The sequence below is a fragment of the Sphaeramia orbicularis genome, chromosome 4 (genome assembly GCF_902148855.1).
Source record: "Sphaeramia orbicularis chromosome 4, fSphaOr1.1, whole genome shotgun sequence".
NCBI classification, from domain to species: Eukaryota; Metazoa; Chordata; class Actinopteri; order Kurtiformes; family Apogonidae; genus Sphaeramia; species Sphaeramia orbicularis.
In genome coordinates this window covers 16,787,903-16,803,207 of record NC_043960.1, presented here as the reverse complement: position 1 = coordinate 16,803,207, position 15,305 = coordinate 16,787,903, and positions in this window count along the sequence as shown.

Below are 15,305 nucleotides of genomic sequence, written 5' to 3'. Positions count from 1 at the left end.
GTACTATAAGGTACCCTGCAGCATTAAAAAATGTGTGTAGACCATGAGAGTAGGCTATAGGCTAGGAGAACTGAACAGTAGGCCTAATTATAGTTAAAACATTAGGCTTAGCGCATTATTTATTATATATCATACTGTAATTACTCTATATTATATTTAATAATAATTTGTGTTTTACTTTAATAGCCCAATTAGCTCAATGATAATAGCCTAATAATTTATTTAGCCTATTAGAATCTCTGATTATTGCCATAATCTCTGTTTTATCAAGTTTTCATTCACACCTCCATGTCTTGATGTCGTAACTTGCCAATGCCGTTTTTGTTTTTTTTAAATTTTCTCAATTAGGCCACCGGTTCAAACTTTAAACATCATGGCATTATCAACTATATGAGAGTTTTCTTTCTATGTAAAGTACTTAAGGTACAAAAATGGGCCATTTCGAAACGGTATGGAAATGTCTCTCAAAAAAGTACACCCCCAGCGACAAGCATTTGTACCCTTTTAAGTACAAGCTGGTACCTCTATTTTTGAGAGTGTAGAAATAAGTCAGTAAATAAAATAAGCTGTGAAATTGAAAAGAAAAAAAAAAGTAATGTGCAAGCATCTTCAAGTTGTAATACCGGTACTGGCCACTAGGATTGCGTCAACTGGCTCTAAAAAGCCTTTAGATTTACATTGAACTATTCTGACCCATTCCAGTCATTTCAGTCTCATGTATTTTATTAACCAGCCCCTGAAGGGAAGGCAAGGGGTATTGTTTTTTGTTCGGTTTGTTTCTTTGTTTGTTTATTAACACTTTCGCAGCGAAACTATCGGTTGAATTCATTCCAAATTGGGTTTACAGATTGCCAGTGACCCAGAATTGATCTGATTACATTTTGGGAAAATCGGTCAAAGTAAAAAAAAATCCTGAATTTTAAAGTTTCATATACCAATAAAAATATCAATTTTGTTTCAATTTACTTCAAACGTGGCACATACATAGAAGCAGTTGATATGCTGACATCAGCTGGATCGATGCCAAAACAAGCTACAATATGTGCAAGATGTGGGGTTTGTTGTGCCTGGAACAACTTGTTAAAACTTTATTTGGAATTAATAATTAATTTAAAAATCCAATATTTTTATGTTTTCTGCCAGAATTTGACAGCTCTGTGTGACATCTCACTTGTCCGCGAAGTCAGACCTTTAGAGTTTAGGTTTATTTCACAACATATTTTCCATGACAGCTTGAAGTAATGTTTGTTTTTTTTTTCTGTATTTTGGATTAAAGAGCTGGATTATTGACTTTGACATGATTTCCTTTGACCTTTTCCCTGCGTCTGGGCCTCTGCCTGTATTGTCACATTGACTGTAGTTATAGTTAATAGCTTTTATTAACAAGAATATGCAATGGTTTTGTTTTAGTTGCTGAAATTTCCCATTTGACTGAATCAGTATGCTAGTGTGTGCATTACCTGACAGGCACCCATAGTTCCAGCCGTTTCAGTCAAAAATGTTCACTTCTAGCTCCAAACGGCCTACATGACAACATCACTGTCTCTGTCCAAATACAGCCTGACTGTACAGGATGTGTGTGCTTTGTTGCTTTGTTTGACAGATAGAATTATTGAGTGAGTGAGTAGAGAAGAAAGAGGAGAGAGCCATGTACCTGGAGTTACTATGTTTTTCTATTCCTCTGCCTGTCCATGCTACACGAAGCTGCTATCGATTGACTGGAAGTACAAACTCACCGCCATAAGGATGATGCCCAGAAATGTCCCAAACACAGCGAAACAAAAGGCAAAACAAGAGGAAAATAGAAAATACAAGCACAGGCTAGGGTTTCTGAAGGTAAAACCACCACCACAGACTGGCAGAGGGTCCAATGTGATGGTTCAGAACTATCGTTATTAGAAGAGTTTGGAACGTTTAAGAGTGACAAATGCAACTTTTCCATTTCCACTTTTTTTTTTTTTTTTTTTTTTTTTTTTTTTACTTTTTGTTAAAGTGAACAAGGTTAGAGGATATGAAGACTGACCTTCTTATTTACGAAGGCAAACAAAACATTTTTTTTTTTAACTTCATTTTCTACAACCTTTCAAGGCACAGATGATGAAGTTGACAAAGCCAAAAGAAGTCATTCACTAGAATATAATGTTTTCACAGTTTCCTACAGTGGTTTCTACATATGTGTTTCTGAACAAAAACTATATTTCCTATCAACGTTTAAATTCTTGATTCATGTACAGTATATCATTGTATTGTTTAATCCATAAAGACCCAAACATCTATTGATCTAATTTTTTTTTTAATACCTGTTGATACACTAATCCTATTAAAATATGTGAATAATTGAGGTAAAATACAGTTTTTCATACAGTGTTTCTTTCCATGATTATTACATGCGACCCATTTGGACATTCAGAGACTTTGTAGTGAATGTGGAAACACTGTCATCTTCTATAACATTGATTCACTAGTAAAACCCATGGAGTTTGACAAATGACAGAGGTTGGAGACACTTGTTTTATGCTCAGCTAATGATATATTTAGTTGAAAATGTCACTTTTTCCTCATTTTCTGACAATAATGTAAAAAAAATGGTGATAAGTCACTTGAGAAAGTCAAAAAACCAAAAATCCTTTGAAAGTTGTGACAAATAGCTATCTTTAAGGGTTAAACTGCTTATGGCTCAACTGAATTAGAACAGGAATATGTTTAATGAAGAAAAAGACAAGGCTCACAATTAGGGCTGGGTAAAAAAGTTGATTTAATCGATCTTGGATCAATCTCATTTTAATTTTGCGTAATCGATTAATAGTGGATGAGATTGATTTTTCAGAGCAGGACTGGGAGTATGCAGAACCGCGGGCCGCTCCATCTTGCAAACCCCTGGGGAAGACTTGGTCTCGTTCGCGAAAAAGACACGGTGGGGAAACCCCTTCTGCTGGAGGTACTCCGGCCTCAAACTCGAACCCGCAGTGTGAAGGAACTGGCCGTCCGGCGAGTCGCGGAAGCCGGTCGTTCTTGGAATAATAACTTGGATCCATACTATCACCTATGACTGAGTATGGAGTTAGAGGAATGGTAAAGTGACAATATCCAACCGCTACGCTACCCCCCCTCCCGCTCCCCGACCAACATTCACGGAGCACGTGCATCCCCCAACCCCGCTCCGCTTCGACCAACAATCACGGAGCGCACCCCCTCCCAGTGAGTAGAAGCCTCCAGCCATAGAACAGAATAAAGGTGACGAAGTCCATTCTGATCCACTGTACAAACATGGCAATGTTTCTGTCTTGTTCATTATTTAAGAGCACATTCAGCAATTTACTGCTGCAATGTCATATTTATTTCCTTTCTAATATCAATATTGATACCAGTATTGATGTGTTGCATACTTAAATAATCAGGTTACAGCTCAAAATTGTACTTTGAGAGTAATTTAGTGATACCAATCAATCAATCAATACTGAATCGAATCGAATCGTGATTAATCGATTCAAAACCTTATGAATCGAAATCGAATCGATTATGGAAATTGGCCATGACACCCAGCCCAACTCACAATGTGTCTTGTAATATTTATACCAAACCACAATAATTTTCTGATCCTGTAACCACAGGACATGGCTGAACTTAAAACCACCTGTTTGATATTGAACAAAGGCAAAAAGTTATGAGAAATTAATCAAGTTATGCAACAAAGTGAATTGCAGCCATTTATTTTGGTGACTGGGTTAAGCTTAAAAAAAAAAAAAAAAAACATTCAACATGGTGCGCAGAAAAAAATAACTTGACTTTATAAGCTGTTTTTGATAGCATTAATTGCTGGAAAAGCTGTTGTAAATCAGTGTCGAACCATCTGCGCCCACGGGTTATGAAAATATGTGTAAATTTGTGTTATTAGCACATAAGCATTATTAATGTAATCCATACAGAACACAAAAGTTATAAATATATGCATATGTGGAGGAACAGTCATCCCAAGAGCATCCACTGTACAACTTTAATTACTCTTGACATATTTACAGATGGCAGAATGTTGGCCTTCTTACACCCCCACACATAAAAGGGAAGTACATTAGCCCTTGACATATGCGTTTCATTTATTTATTTATTTATTTATTTTATTCTCAATACAATCTTTGGAGCAAATCTGACTTTTCATTATATAAGTATGAGTGCTATCAACAACCCATGAAATAGTAAAGACTAATAGAAAATGCATAAACAGACTGATAGGAGCGTTACACTGGGTAGTTCACTGAACACTACAAGCATCCAGATTGCTGCTGTATACATATTTATGAATGCACTGTTCTTTCTGCTTTTTTTTTTTTTTTCCCAAGCATACACTCCACTTAATAAGTAAACAAACACTCATTAAACATCTCCATGCAGCAGAGTTCAGAATGTAGGAGGGAAATAAAATGGCAGTCATGGCACCTGCTGTAATTCCAATATCCTTTGTAATTTACCTTGACCGGCCTGTTTGGAGCACAGAATCTGTTCCAGTCATGAAGTTGGGCCACCATGAAACAGTTTCAAATTAGTATTCATGGGCAGTTCATCCATATTTTTAGTTTTTAGTTTTTTTTTTTTCTGCGTGGGAAGTGAAAATCAGAAATTCAAGATGCATACTCCCTGTTTGTCCCTTTGACAGAAAACAATTGTCCTCCTTTGCCCTCAGTGTTTGGAAAGCAGCAGTCGTGGGTATACAGGATTTGAACTCTCTCACTTTCAATCTCTTGTCTTTCCGCACACGACGTACACATACACAGAGGCTATATTATTCTGTACACTACATCACAACACCAAACAATCCCTCCTCCTCCGCCAGATTCTGTTTGATAACAAACCTCCGAGCTGTTCGTCATGACTTCAAATGGATAAAGATTACCGGTCGGCAAAGAACCCAGACGGAGAAACAAATACGGGAAAGACAAACATATGTAACTTCAGAGCAAACTACAAACACGGGGAAGCGGGGGGGGTGATAAACAGTGTTGGGAGTAATCTGTTACAAAAGTAATGCTTTACAGTAATGGATTACTTTTTGCTGTAACGCAGTAGTGTAAGGTATTACTAATCAATTTTCAGTGATATTTTACTCAGTCCATTTTCAGTAGCACTTTTTGCCTATAATGTGATTAGTGATTTAGTCATTTATTCCGAACATGCAATGAAATTTAACATATATGCACTAGCAAAACATACATAATAATACAAATATCAAGAATCATAACAATCTTAGACAGAAGAAAAGCACAATAGTTCCATTTACATGCCCGAAAAGGGGTGGGAAGAAGTGCAATTTATTTAATCCCGCCCCCTCTCCCTAGAATATTATTAATAATATATGTCCCTCTTCCTTTTACATTGCTCTTCTATATTTATATATCTATTCACACACACACTCATTCATCCATATATACATATATACATTTATACATATACACAACATACAAATACACATATAATCTTTTACCAATGCCTTTCTTAGTTGTGCTGGCAATAAATAAACAAATAATAACTAACTCAAAGAAGGAAATATATACATAAACAACAGTGATCGTATGGTGACAATTAATAACCCTCATCCTTATTTATTGTGAAAAACATGTTCTTATAAGTGTTTTTGAAGTGTCTTATGTTTGAACATTCCTTGTGCTCCTCCCTCAATCTATTCCATACTTTAACACCACACACAGATACACTAAAACTTTTCCTAGTAGTGCACACCCTCTGAATTTTGAAATTAATTAATTAATTAATCTGCCCCTTAAATTATAACTCCCTTCCCTTTCAGTGAATAATTTCTGTATGTTTCCTGGTAGTAGATTATTTTTGGCTTTGAATATGATTCGTGTTGTTTGTAGTTCTATGATGTCTTTGAGTTTTAGTAACTCATGTAATTGCTCAAATGAAAAAAAACAAAACAAAACAGCAAGACTGCGAGAGCTTAAAGACTCAATGCATCAGGAAAGTTCTATTTCCTGTTGGTGTTCAGCCAGTGGGTGAAGACGGCAGAAGACAGTCCATTGTCCACATGGACGTATGCTCATTACTAACCCTAACCCTGCTTTACAGAAGCTAGTTAGCATGATCCCTGTAATCAGCAATGACAAGGTAAGCTAACGTTTCCATGACTAGTTAGAATTCTTTATCGATTGCGGATTTATCTACCGGCGTCCTCGGCACCTCGCCCCCTGTTTGAACATGTAAAATGTTGAAAAAAAATGCTAGCGTTCCTGCTGGGATTCGAACATCGTAGACTGTAGCGCAACTTAATGAGCTATCCGTCCACTTGTACTTCGGGGTGCAAATGTATGCGTCCCAAGGCTCTCCTGTGTCTTGTAAGGGGGGGGTATATTCTAATTTTGTGGGGTTGGGTTCTACTGGGCATGCGCCATTTATGACAAGAGTCTGTATGTAACTCTGAAGTAATACAGTAATCATGTAATGCACAGGTGTCAAACATGCAGCCCGGGGGCCAAATCTGGCCCGCCAAGGGGTCCAATGTGGCCCGTGGGATGAATTTGTGAAATGCAAAAATTACACTGAAGATATTAACAATCAGTGGTGTCAAAACCATTTTAATTCAGGTTCCACATACAGACACATACAGTCCAATTAGATTTGAAGTGGGTCAGAACCAGTAAAATATTATCATTATAACCTATTAATAATGACAACCCCAAATTCTCTTTGTTTTTTTGGTGTAAAAAAAGTAAAATTACATGAAAATGTTTACATTACCAAACTATACTTTTACAAAAAAAGTGAATAACCTGAACAAATATGAACAAACAGAAATGTCTTAAGAAAAGTAAACTCAATTTGATCAATTTTCTGCCTATTAATAAATGTTTTGTGTGATTTTAATGCACATGTGCAAATGATAAACTGATAAAACCGAGGCATAATATTGTTAAAATTGTACTTGTTTTTCTTAAGATGATTCAAGTTGTTCATGTTATTCAGATTTTTAAGGAAACTTTGTAGATGTAAACCTGATTGTAACATAATTTCACTTTTTTCATTGTTGTTATTTTACTGGTCCGGCCCACTGGAGATCAAACTGGGGTGAATGTGGCCCCTGAACTAAAATGAGTTTGACACCCCTGATGTAATGCATTACAATTCTGAGATGTAGTATTGTAAGGCAAGGAATTACTTTTGAATAACAGCCCTGTGATGAACTGGCGAAATGTCCAGGGTGTACCCCGCCTTCGCCCCTTTGTAGCTGGGACAGGCTCCAAGCGACCCCTGTGACCCTAGTGAGGATAAAGCGGGTTCAAGAAAATGAATGAATGAATGAATAACAGCAACAAGTAATCTGTAATGTATTACAGTTTGGAAGTATCGCGCACAACACTGGTGATAAATCACACTAAAAAGGATAGTCTTACTTCCGCTTCTCCTTTACAGGGGGACTGCTGCTAAAAATGCTGGCGAGGCTATTCCCAGCAGGAGGAAACTTGGTGAGATTACTGTGTAATAAGCCTGAAACGGACGACGGGCGAATTGAGACTGAGCGTTCACCCTTCTTCCAGGGTCATGGGACTCATTCTCTCAGGAACGGCCACTTGTCTACCAATCTGTGGTCAGACGTGTCGGTGGTGAAGTGGAAAAGAGGATAGGGGAGGAGAGGGTCATTTGAGCGCCTTAGGGCATTGTTTTCCTGCTTCGACACAGCATCCATACACAATCAGTCGACTGTAGTCATCTGGGTTCCACCTACAACCGTTGGACAAAGAGTTAATTCCAACTCCAGAGACGAGTGTCTGTGCATGACACCGCTTCCATCCAGGAAAATAATATTTGCCTCAGATGTAGATATTTGCTCGGCCTCGGATCAAAATAAGAAATTAACCCTGTTGGTAGTTCATAGAATTCAATAAACTTGCAATAAACACAAGAGTGGGGAGAAAAAAACAAAAAAAACATATCCAGTTTCTGTTTAGACTTTCTTTTGTTGTTTTTCTTTTCACTCCAAGTTTTATAGGGGATTGTGTTTTTATATTAGATTTCACCATATTGGAGGATGTTTCTCATTTCTTTTTTTTACCTTATATTAAGGAAAGTATTAAATCAAAAGCCATGAGAATATAATGTAAGTGAGTAAAACAACACTCTAAATCACGTCTTACAAAATAACATCAGAACTGAAACGACCACTCTATAACACATGAATTAAATATTATATTTCTTACTGCTGTGTTCGTTCAATAAGGCTCCTGTATTCAATGGTCCTAGTCCAGTGGTTCCCAACCTTTTTTGGCTCATGACCCCATTTTAACATCACAAATTTCTGGCGACCCCAGACATTCAAACCTGAGACTTTTTTTTTTTTTTTTTTTTTGCTAAAATTAATTTGGTTTTGATCATGTAATAGTTTGCCATACTATGTTGCAAATAAATGTTAATTTTAGACACATTTAGTCTATATAATGTATATTATTATGGACAGAGGCAGAAAAGCCAGGTGTAGATTACTGCACAAAGGGAGAATTTGATTTTCCTTGGTCAGGATATGTACAGTCAGTCCATCTTGTATTTATAAGGCTGAAAATTAATGCTGAACAAACTACAACTCAAACTATGAATGATGAAAGAGCTGCAGCATCTGAAACCGACCACAATGAACATTTGAAAGATAAACAGTGCTTCAATTTCAGCTTCAGAGTTTGTCATGTCTTGTATGTATTGGGATTGTCTCTGTCAACTCACCATATATTTATTACTAAGATTTTTTTTTCGTTGTTTTTTTTTTTTTTTTAAATCAATTACAAGAAATTTCAGGCGACCCCATTTGAATTCCAGGTGACCCCAAAGTTGAAAAACACTATCCTAGTCCCTTTCACCTACACCTAGAATTGATTTTATTATTTTTTTTGATTATCATACAATGTGTAATCAGTACAGTCAATAAAGACACAGTATAGGGGGAAAAATGGTTCGACACAATTTTGACAATTCAGTTTAATTTTACCATTTATCTTCCTTTGTCGTCGCTGCCTTCTTGTGTTTGCAGACTGGATCAACTGGATGCTGCTCTTTTTCAGCTATTCTCTCCTCACTTGATTCCTTCTGTCAGCTTTTTACTTTTTGCAGAAACTTTATTTTCCCTCCGCCTCATGACCTGTCTTTGGTTAAATCTCTTGCTCCTTTCACTTTCTCCCTTTGCTGTATATATCATGTCAAACCAAACAATCCCCAGCAAGAGGTGGTTTTGAGTATACCCTGACAGAGCCTTTGTTATAAGGTAGGTTTCCTGGCCTCAGAGGTTGATATAACACAGATTCTTCATGGTTTAGGAAACTAGCTCCCTGTTTTTTTGTCTCTTATTGCCTCTATCATGAGTTGTAAATGTGCCTCCAGCCAGCAGTAGAATGGGAAGCTTTAACCATTTAACTTTACTTCACACTTTCACGGCACTGACTTCCATTACAAGGGAACAATTTCAAGGATTCATTGACATTTTGGAAAAGCTAACAAGCAAGTTGACAATACAAATCCAATTTGAGTACTTTGAAGAGAGGGAGGTAATAAACTGTAGAGAAACACTGATGGGATACAGTGTGGTGGACACCCCAAAAAACACAGACACTTTTTGACAAATGAAGCCTCCACTGCAGCTGATAAAGGATAATATCAGCAAATCCTGCCATAAAGTAGCTTTTTAATCTTGAAACAAACAAACAAAAATATATTCATTACATACAACCTGGACAGTGTGAATCAAGTTAGGCTTATTTAAGTTACAGTGCAACTTTACCCTCATTCTGAGTTTAGTGTTTAACCCATAAAAACAGCCACAGTGACCAAAAGCATCCACTGATCTAAAAATGTTTAATAAATGTTGATCCATTAATCCTATCAATCCATGTAAATAACACTGGTCTACAATTTTTAAGAAATGATTTGCTTCAGAGATTAAATGTGCTAAATGTTACGTATTTTAATACGATTAATTAGAAAATAAATGACAAAAGTGCCGGTTTGCTGATGTTTTCAAGGTATATGATTAAGTGTTATTACACATGTATATTGGTTTATGTACATTTATATAATAGTTTTATAAATCTTCCACTAAATAGAACCTGTAAAGTGAATGTATTCTAATGTGCCAACAGTGTTTTGAAGTAGATCTTGTAGCTCTGAGACAAATATTCCTTTTGAGTTAAACCCATTCTCTCATTAATTCCTGAATTTCACATTTTGACCCAAGGCTGTATCTTAGAAAGTTCAGCCAACCAGCATCTTTGACTTGATTTTTCTTTATCAGTGACTCTCATGTGGTAAAATTTCATTACTTTTATTCTGGAAGCATTTTCCTTGTAGACCAGTGTAATTGGTGTAAAATACTGTTTGTCATCTTTTCATGGTCATCAGATATGACCCAACTGGACATTCAGAGGCTCTGTAGTTACCGTGGAAACACCGTCATCTTCTACCACATCGATTCACCAGAAAAACCCATGGAGTTGGATCAATGAGAGTGGATGGACACACTTGTTTTTGTGTTCAGTTGTTGATATCTTTGCTGAAAAAGTCACTTTTCTTCAGTTTTCTCTGTTTCGGATAGAATTACCCTCAACTTCTGAGGTTTTATGAACATCTACATGATTAGTGAATTAAATATAGAGAAATACATGATTTTCTCCTGCAAAACACAAATAGACAGAGGATAATAGCATAATAAATGGAGATAAATCACTTGAGAAAGATTAAATCTAGAGAAAAATTCATGTGGGACCTGCCACAAAAGTAGCACTGAGTCTTTATGGGTTAATATTTAGTGGGATATATATAGTCTGAGGCCATTGTTAATGCCAATGTTGGTTTTGACCAGTCTGGGTTCTAGTCCACTGGGTAATGTAAATGAATATCGGATTGCAACCATGCAAAAGAAAGGAGGACAGCACAAGATGTCCTATGATGTTCACTACTGCAAACCCAATTATCAGTATTATATTCCATTTCTGCAATTAAATATTGAAATGGGAAAATATGTAATATTTGTTTTGAATCATCCATACAAGGTCAGAACTGTCACAGTTTAGTCTGAATGGTGGTTAACCCTTTCATGCATACTGGTCACTACAGTGGACAGTTATGCTCCAGCTCTTCTCTTATATATTGATGGGTTTTGTTGTTTTAGTTCCATATCAGCCGACACAGTGGACGCTTATGCACCATCCCATAATACATTGTAATTCATACCATTACTGTAACTTTGCAGACCAGGTTGATAAACCTGATCTGCAGTAACGTGTTAAATCAATTGCTAATATTTATTAGACTGTAATCAACCCTTTTCTTAATCAAAAGGTTTTTTTTTTTGCATATTGTCTGCATGAAGTTAGTAATAACTAGTATTTGTTGTTTGTTGTATGTTTAAATGTGAGAAAACATCAGATTAGCTGAATGAAAAATGTTTTTATTTCATAGTTTTCACGCAGTTTATCACTTTCTGATGATGGGGTTTAAATACATGTTTTTTTGCGTCAAAAATTGGTGTCCAGCTGAGTGGACATTTTTGTAACTCCATGAAAAATAGGTTCATAAAAAAATTTCAATTGCATTGTTTTTTTCACACCTAAGGAGAAATAAAAACACTCAGGAAAAAAAAAAAAACTCAACTAAGGTTCTCATAATTCATGTATGAAGGGGTTAAATAAATGGCAATTTAGCAAAGATAATATATGTAACATCACATAATATCTTTATACCTTCATAAGCCTCATAATTAAAGTCACCCGTGTAGAAGAAGTTCTGTAATTTCAGCACCAAACTCCGTTCTTTTCATTTGGGGCTGTGTCCAGTGGTGTAAACAGCACTGCTTCTACCTTTTATCACTTTGTCATTTTCTTTGACACTTAAAGTATTTCTTTAGTGGTTGTAGTGTTCTTGTACTGTGTGCAGGACACAGACTTTACACCAAACCGAGCAAATAAAGACTTTGGTTAAATCAGATTTTCACACATTCTATTTTAAGTCCTTCAGTACAACATGGTGAAAACTGAATAAAAAAATATGCAAATACAATCAGTGTCATTTTTCATCATGTATAGTATAAATGCCCAGAAACAGTTATGAGGTTGAAAACATCAATCTAAAACAAATACCTGCCAATTTAGACACACATTGACTGAACAGGAAGCTATTTAAATATGAAGTGGCAGGAAGAGAGAGTGACATCACATTATAAACTGACAAGCTTTAATTTAACAAATGTCTTAACCCAAAAAAGTGACGTTTAACTCCTGGTTTTAACCAAAGATTCACAGAGAATATCCGAATAAATCAAACACCTTAGGGCAACACCGTGATCCCTTTCTGCCATTTTGATTGTGGCGTTTTCTTCACTATGAGAGACCAACAGAGAGACTCGTTACTCCCTCTAGTGGTTACATAAACCTGTCCGACCATTAGGGTAGATAAATCCAATGCCTATCTCTGCAGTCCAATGCATTAGTATATTTGACAGAATTTTATAGCTCTTTATTCTCAACACTCTAATGATAATTTTAGGTTATTTTGTTTTTTTTATATTTGAAAGTAGACATGTAGAAATTTTGTTATGATTCTTAAAGATAATTTTATTGAAGTAAGGTTTTTAACTTATTGGAGAATATTAGTATTTGTAGGATTTGAATACAGGGTGGGGAAGCAAAATTTACAATATTTTGAGGCAGGGATTGAAAGACAGTGTATGACCAATTAGTTTATTGAAAGTCATGAGAATTTATTTGCCACAAGAAAATTGACAAAATAGAAAATGTTTTTATTCTATGTGTCCTCCTTCTTTCTCAATAACTGCCTTCACACGCTTCCTGAAACTTGTGCAAGTGTTCCTCAAATATTGGGGTGACAACTTCTCCCATTCTTCTTTAACTCTTTAAGTGCCAGACAGTTAAGGGGTTAATAAGCCTAATCTTACAAGACATAGAAGGGAGGTGACGACATGTGGTTTCTTAACATGTACTTTTTACTATATCCACTGCATTGAATAGTGCCACACATACCGGAGATACTTGCTTAAATAGCAACATACATATCTAACAGCGCATCCCAGAATACCTTGCGCAGGTGTGTTGTCCATTTACCATTCAATACCAATATTTAGGGACTGAAGTTAGTAAATGCGTCGTTCTTGTTTTTAACTTCATTTCCCATCATGCAACGTGGTACTGTGCCCCCCGTCAACCATCATGGGTATAACAACGTGACTATAAGGCGATTGTATTCCAAAATTACTAATATCTCCCAAAATATTGGTCCTATCAACTTGCCGAGATATTTAATGTGGAGATGGGACTATTCTTGAACTGTAGGTATCTAATTGGCCAGTTAAACACATCTATATTCTCAGAACTGTGCAGATACAAACACAAACAGACGCTCTGAGGCCTTCCAGTATTATGATATAGATGTTTTGATGCAGTGTTGTTTTAATGTTTCCTGGAAAAAAAAATGTTGATCTGTACCTCAGAACATTCATCTAGAGACATTTCAAACAACTTCTCCTTTATGGCATGATCAATGATATTTCTGTTTTTTCTTTAAGTTGGTAACACCTTCACTGATCCTGCTGTCACTGTTCGGCATTGCATTTCTCAGTGATCACTTGTCAGTGTCGCTACTGGTTTCATGCCCCGTGGATTGACAGCAGCTCCCAAACCACCAAACAAGCTTGTATTAGCTGCTCTACTGAGACCAGAGACTGCAAGCACTAGAAAACACAGAACTTGCCAGAAAGTGGGAATGTGGAGAGAAATTGTAATATCTCCCACTGTTATTATGGGTCTTACATCCACTTCTTCATCTAGGTCTAAAATGCAGCAGTGGAGTGGTAAAATGGTCCACATATTTACACTCTGCACTGTTCTTAGCTTCAGTGACAAATCTAATTTGCTGAATAGAAAAGCCACAGCCACTATTCCTGCGTCATTATTTTATCCCAAAGAGGATTGTTGCAGTCACAATTATGTGTTTAATTACATCTGATTGCTATCAGGCCCTAAGGCTTTATCAAAAGGATCTGATTTTAGAGGGGTAATGGAAAATTAGCTTAATGAATTTTTATTTTGCGGCTGGAGCCAATTATTAGCAGTGACATCCTAACGTGTAATAAAGCCTCTGTTTTTAAATGAAGCGACAGTGCTCAGTTCTGCACTGCAACTTTGATCTATGTGGGACATAATAAAGGACTATAAAGAAAAGAGACATAAACAGTCCAAGTATGATATTTTAAAGAGAATATTTGTATTTGCATCATGGGTTTGTTTGTAGCATGGACACATACTGTGATCCTGTTTTCTGTTAGTGCTAAAAGTGTTCAGGACTTTTGCTGCCATTGTAATGTCTTAAAATCTGAAAATGGATCTGATCATCTGCAACGTGATTACTGCTCCAGCAATATCAATCACATCTGATGAGATATGTTAAAACAGTATACTGTCAGAGAAAATGATATTAACTCATAAAGACCCAGTGTTTCTTTTGTGGCAGTTCCCATATGATTTTTTCCTCTAAATGTACCCCTTCTGAAGTGATTTATCACCATTTATTGTAATATTATTACAGTGTTTTGCATTGTTTCAGTGAAATTCTTATATTTTCCTATGTTTAATTTACTGATCATGTAGATGTTCATAAAAGTACAGATTGAAGTTGAGGGTTATTATGTTAGAAACAGAGGAACCTTAAGAAAAAAGTGACTTATATTATCTTCTCTATTTAGCATTTTTTTTCAGTGAAAATCAGGTATTTTCCTGTGTTTAATTTACTGATCATATACTCGAATGACCATGCTGAGGTTACATTTGAGGGTTAACATACCAAAAATAGAAAACCTGAGAAAAAGTTACTTTTTTGCCAAAATAAATCATTAACTGAACATAAAAGCAAGTGTCTCCATCCACTGTCATTGATCCAGTTCCATGGGTTTTAAAGTGAATCAATGCTGTAGACCACAGGTGTCAAACATGCGGCCCGGGGGCCAAATCCAGCCCGCCAAAGGGTCCAATCTGGCCCGTAGAATGGATTTGTGAAATACAAAAATGATCCTGAAGATAGTAACAATCGGGGATGTCAAAATGATTTTAATTCAGATTCCATATACAGACCAATCAGATATCAAGTGGGTCAGACCAGTAAAATACTATCATATTAAACCTTTAAATAATGAAAAAAGCAAATTGTATCTTTGTTTTAGTATAAAAAAGTAAAATTACATGAAAATGTTTAGAGTAAAAACCTGTTATTTTACAAAAAATGTGAAAAACCTGAAATGTTTTAAGATAAAT